Below are 6,000 nucleotides of genomic sequence, written 5' to 3' on the forward strand. Positions count from 1 at the left end.
CACAATCAAGACTGGGACCAGCACCCCCAGAAGATTCCTCTTGTCGTTTTGTCATCCTTCCTTCTCATCCAGCCCCCCATGTCCCTCCCCTGTCAGCCACTGATTTGTTTTCTATCACTGTAGATTAGTATGCTTTTCATAGAATATTGCATGTTTTAGAAATAACATGATGTATTATTTTGTTTGTTAAATGCTTTACACTAAATGCCAGGTTCCGGGTACATTAAGTCATTATCTCATTTAATTCTAAAGCAACACTGTGGGACACCTGGGTGGCTCAACGGTTGAGCATCTGCCTTTGGTTCAGGGCATGATCCCGGAGTTCCCAGGATCCAGTCCCATGTCGGGCTTCTTGCATGGAGCCTGCTTCTCCTTCCGCCTCTCTCTCTCTCTCTGTGTGTGTGTGTGTCTCTCATGAATAAATAAATAAAATCTTTAAAATAAATAAATAAAGCAACCCTGTGAAATAGCAGTGGAAATCTCCATTTTATAGGTGAAGTTGAGATCCAGAGAGGTTAGCTAATGTGCCTGGGATGCTTACTATAGGAGTAGAAAGTGGTGGAACCAGCATGGACACTCCGCTCATCCGGAGCTCCCTTCCCCTAAGCTCCCACCCACCGATCTGCCCCTCTCTCTCCTTCACCAAGCAGGAGACAAGCTACCTGGGTTCAAATTCTGCTTCTGCTATGACCATGTGTATGACCCTGGGCAGGTTACTGAGCCTCTCCAGGTGCAGGTTCCTCATTTGTAGAATGTTTGTAACAATAGTGTCTTCTTTACAGGGTTGCCCTCAGGGTCACTTGAGATGATGAGTGTGGGGGCACCGTACTTGGCTTGGGCAGGATGACTGAATACGGGGTCATGGTGTGGGATGTAAGTGCAGCCAGACAGCCGTGCAGTGCACGACAGGAACCAGGGAGGCAGTAAGGAGGCCTTGGTGTGGGAAACAAGACTTCTGGGAAGGTATCTCCTTGATATCATGAACTCCTGGACTGCTATTGTCTGTTCTGCTCATGTTGGAAATGTGCTCTTTTCATCTTCTAGGGGCCAAAATCTTCCTGGGCACTGTGCCTGCCTCCTCAGGATTCCCAGTGAGTAAGAAAGACTTGGTGCCACCCAGCAGGGCTCCCATCTGGTTGTGGGAGTCGGCACATCCCAGCAATTATAATTTAGCGTTGTCTGTACCATGGCAGGGGTAAATATTTCCCGTTTCCCATTTATAATCCCTTGAAACTTTTATTTTATTTTATTTGAGAGAGAGAGATCAGGAGAGAACACAAGCAGGGGAGGGGCAGAGAGAGAGGGAGAAGCATGCCCCACAAGGAGCAGGGACCCTCCCGCCCCAGTACAGGGCTCAATCCCAGGACCCTGAGATCATGACCTGAGCCGAAGGCAGATGCTGAGCCACCCAGGCACCCCCACCCTTGAAACTTTTTTCCTCCAAGTTCTACCAATGTCACTTAAGACCAAACAATTGCCCCATGGACAGTTCTTTATGAACACAATATTATTGAAAAACACCCCAAGGTGTTGCTACTGCTACTACTGAAGCTGATCTGAAGCTCTGTCTTCCTTGTGCTTACACATACCACTCCAGCTCCTCACTATAGTTCCCTGACCAAGTGCCACCTCCAGTCCCCCAGTCAACCACAGACAGATGACCTAGGGCTGGGCTGTAGAATGACTGGCCTGGCTTGGAAACCCAGCCACACCACTGGAGGCTGTGTGTCCTCCGCACTTATTTCCAGTCAAGTCTCAGATATTTACTCATGGGTTCTCTGCAGAATGTGTTTAACCCAAAGCTGGCTTCTTCTCCCTCTGGGTCCCCCTTTTGACCTCCCATGGATGTGGGCTCAAGGTCTGCCAACCTTTTGTTAGGCAAAACATGACAGGCAAAGGAAATCTGCTGCCTAGATGGATCACGCACCTCTGAGGTCCAAACCCAACGTTAGAGAAGATGGTTCATGGATGGCATCCATAGGGGCTATCGGTGTCGAGCTAAAGAAGACTCCAGTGCTGGTTTAAGCAGCAAAAGGAACTGGATCATCAGGCTGACGGAGACTCACAGGACCTCCCCTAACATGCAGAGGTGCTCAGGGCCAAGGGAGGGACTTGAGTCATGTCCAGAGTGCCTGCCTCTCCCCCTCCTTCTTTTTCATCACCTTCCTTCTGTGCATCTGCTTCATTCTCTGCATAGCACCTGGCTTTGTGTGTGCTGTTCCAGACACCCAGAGACCACACACTCACTGACTTCTTCTCTCCTCTCCACTCACAACCCCAATTCCAAATTCTCAGGGAAGAGGTTTGATTGGCCCAGCCTGGGTCAGATGCCCCCCAATCCAGCCAGCTGTGGTCTGGGGTGGGGACAGCATCCCCTGGTATGGCCCATGCAAGTGAGGAAAGGACTGCTCCCGAAAAGGGATCCTCCTCTAGTGTGGATCTCCTGGTGCCCTCCAGCACGATCCCTATGCCTGCCAATCATTCTCACTCTGTCCAACAGCCCTGCTCAGCACCATTCCAAACCTAAGTCCTTTCATTCATTCACTCATCCAGAGGATTCTTTCTTACTCAGCCTTTGGTTCTACTCAGACCCTCAACAGATTAGATGAGGTCCACCCACATGGAGGGGGGCAATCTGCTTTACTCTTTACTCAGTTTACTGATTCAAGTGTTAATTTCACCCAGAAACTCCCTCACAAACACACCCAGAAATAATGTTTAACGAAACATATGGGCACCTCATGACCTAACTGAGCTACACATAAAATTAACCATCAGACCCTTCAAAATAGACCAAGGGTGACCCTTCTCTTTGCACCCTTCGGGCTTATGATAGTGCTTTGCACATGGTGGGGAAGGGGGTGTCTTGTCAAGAATGGCAAAGGGGCTCAGATTTCACCCTGCTTGCAAGATCCCATGCTGGCCTTCCAGCTTCATAGGGGCTGTCAAAGACATGAGCTTTCTAGGCCAGAGATGGGGACTTAATTACTCATGGCACAGATGCCAATAAATATATGTGAAATGAATGAACGGTTGGATGCTCTGCAGTTCTCAGCTACATAACCAGGAAATAGCAATCACCCCGATCTTTTTGGGGAGCAAGAGCTCCCCTCTGAAGTCAGTTAAAGAGATAAGAGAGAGGACAAGACCAGTTTGGCAATACCTGGCAAAACTGAAGATGTATGTGCCCTGTGACCCAAAAATTCCACTCTTCAAGCTTTCATCATGTTATGGCACATGAAGAAAATGAAAGAGGGACGCCTGGGTGGCTCAGCGGTTGAGTGTCTGCCTTCAGCTGAGGGCGTGATCCTGGGATCCAGGATCGAGTCCTGCATCGGGCTCCCTGGATGGAGCCTGCTTCTCCCTCTGCCCGTGTCTCTGCTTCTCTCTCTATCTCTCTCTCATGAATGAATAAATAAAATCTTAAAATGAAAAAAGAAAGTGAAAGAACGAGTACATCCCACTGGGATCAGTGGAGGGGCTGCTGGATGAGGGGACTGGGGTCAGGGCTCTGGCTGCCAATTGCCCACCTGCAGCCCATTCATAGCATGGAGTCCCAAGTCCTAATGGGACTCACACCTGTGCACAGGAAGCACACTTGAGGATATTTGTTGAGGCTCTGTTTATAATATTAAAAATTGGAAGCAAAACTAATTTTCCATCACTAGGGGAATGGATAAGCAAACCATTGTCTAGTCCTACAATGGAATATTACGTGGCAAGTAAAAATGGATGAGCTTAAACTATGTGTACAAATGTCTGTAAATCTCAGGCACTAGAGTTGAGTGAAAAAGTAGCAAAAGGATACAGCACAGCACGCCATTTATTTACATATTAAAAATGCACATGTGCTCCAACTTCAAGTTATACTACAAAGGTGTAATAAAACAGTTTGGTACTGGCACAAAAATAGACACATAGATTGATAGAATATAAAACCACAATTATATGGTGAATTAATCTTCAACAAAGGAGGAAAGAAAATGCAATGGTAAAAAGATAGTCTCTTCAACAAATGGTGCTGGGTGAACTGGACAGCTACATGCAAAAGAATGAAACTGGACCATTTTCTTATACCACATACAAAAATAAACTCAAAATGGATTAAGGACCTAAATGTGAGCCCTGAAACCATAAAAATCCTAGAAGAGAGCACAGGCAGCAATTTCTCTGACATTGGCCATAGCAATATTTTTCTAGATATGTCTCCTGAGGAGCAAAAATAAACTATTGGGACTACATCAAAATAAAAAAACGTCTGCATAGTAAAGGAAACAATCAATAAAACTAAAAGACAGCCTATAAAATGAGAGAAGATATTTGCAAATGACATATCTGATCAACGTTAGTGTCCAAAGAACTGATACAACTTGACACCCAAAAACCAAATAACCCAATTTAAAAATGGGCAGAAGACAGGACCAGACATTTCTCCAAAGAAGATATCCAGAAGGCCATCAGATACATGAAAAGATGCTATTTCAGCAGCACTCATTACCAGGGAAATGTAAATTTTAAAAAGTGAGGTATCAACTCACACCTGTCAGAATGGCCAAAATCAACAAGGCAAAAGATGACAAGTGTTGGAGATGTGGAGAAAAAGGAACCCTCATGCACTATTAGTGGGAATGCAAACTGGTGCAGCCACTATGGGAAACAGTATGGAGGCTCCTCAAAGAGCTAAAGATAGAACTATCCCTACAATCTAATAATCATACTACTGGGTATTTACCCCCAAAATATAAAAACACTAATTCAAAGGGATACAGACAGCCCTATATATGTTGCAGCATTATTTATAATAGCCGAACCACAGAAGCAGCCCAAGTGTCCATCTATTGCTGAATAGATAAGGAAGATGTGATACACACACACTGTGGAATATTATTCAGCCATAAAAAAGAATGAAATCTTGCCATTTACAACAATCTGGATGGATCTAGAGAATATTATGCTAAGCGAAATAAGTCAGAGAAAGGCAAATACTATATGATTTCACTCATGTGGAATTTAAGAAACAGAACAAACAAGCCAAGAAAAAAAGGAAACGGGGACAAACCAAGAAACAGACTCTTGACTATAGAGAACACACTGACGGTGACCAGAGGAGAGGTTGGGGTGGGGTGGGGTGGGGAAATAGGTGATGGGGTCAAAGAGAACACGCATCATGATGAGCACAGAGTAATGAATTGTTGAGTCACTATATTATACACCTGAAACTAATATAATGCTGTATGTTAACTCTACTGGAATTAAAATAAAATTGTAATAAAAAATGCACATGTGCTACACATTGTTTATGGATCCAAGTACATCTAAAATAAAAACAAAAGATGACAAGGAATTGATACACTCCAATCTCAGCATAGAGATGACTTTTGGGGAGGAAGACCAAAGGGATGGGGCTTGGAGCTTTCCTTTTATGAAAGATACAGAGAAGGGGCACCTGAGTGACTCAGTGGTTGAGCGTCTACCTTTAGTTTAGGTCGTAATCCCAGGATCCTGGGTCTGGGGTCACTGCTTCTCCCTCTGCCTGTGTCTCTGCCTCTCTCTCTGTGTTTCTCATGAATAAATAAATTAAATCTTTTTTTTTTTTTAAGATTTTATTTTTTAATTCTTATTTATTTATGATAGTCACAGAGAGAGAGAGAGAGAGAGAGAGGCAGAGACATAGGCAGAGGGAGAAGCAGGCTCCATGCACCGGGAGCCCGACGTGGGATTCGATCCCGGGTCTCCAGGATCGCGCCCTAGGCCAAAGGCAGGCGCCAAACCGCTGCGCCACCCAGGGATCCCAATAAATTAAATCTTAAAAAAAAAAGATACAGAGAGCTGAGGGAACTATGATGGTATAAAGTAGCATCTGTTACATCTGGGCTGGTCTGTTCTTTCCTTCGATGAAATAGTTCATGATTAAATACGAGAGTTAGAGTGGCCTCCAGAAAGGCAGCCTGAACACAGCTGGAGAATCTGGCAAGCTGAAGAATGCTGCTCTTTCTGCCC

Source organism: Canis lupus, chromosome 9 (genome assembly GCF_003254725.2).
Source record: "Canis lupus dingo isolate Sandy chromosome 9, ASM325472v2, whole genome shotgun sequence".
NCBI classification, from domain to species: Eukaryota; Metazoa; Chordata; class Mammalia; order Carnivora; family Canidae; genus Canis; species Canis lupus.